This window comes from Hevea brasiliensis, chromosome 9 (genome assembly GCF_030052815.1).
Source record: "Hevea brasiliensis isolate MT/VB/25A 57/8 chromosome 9, ASM3005281v1, whole genome shotgun sequence".
Taxonomy (NCBI): Eukaryota; Viridiplantae; Streptophyta; class Magnoliopsida; order Malpighiales; family Euphorbiaceae; genus Hevea; species Hevea brasiliensis.
Genome location: NC_079501.1, coordinates 84516202 through 84516721, shown reverse-complemented (window position 1 = coordinate 84516721; position 520 = coordinate 84516202).

Here is a 520-nt window from a genome sequence, read left to right as displayed (position 1 = left end):
CGTTATGTGCTTTTGGTTTTGTGAAGACTGTCTGTGCAAGAATGGCTGAATATATAATTATAAGAAAATTCCAGGTGGAAAAAACTTGGAAAATGATGGCAATTGAACTTGGACCGAGGATCTCAGGAGTCAATTGAATTAGAAGAAAATTATTTTTATCTGTCTTTGTTTTTATCTATTAAGCTCTTCTTCTTTGTAAAATAATTTTATCCCATGCCTTTGTTTTGCATCCTTGTCTTTTGCTCGTGGCTTTAGCATTATCATTCAGGTTAATTTCTTAGCTAGTCGTTTGCCCGCGTATTACGCAGATTTTTTTTATTTTATTTTAATTATAATTTAATATATATTTATTATGTTTTAAAATTTAAAATTATAATAAAATTTTCTTAATATTAATTAAAAATTTCAATTAATTATATTAAATGCATATTAAATTTTATTAAAAATTTTGAACATTAATATCATTAGCGTGCTCGCTGGATGACAAAAGACATGAATGGAAATGAGCGTTGCATTGGAT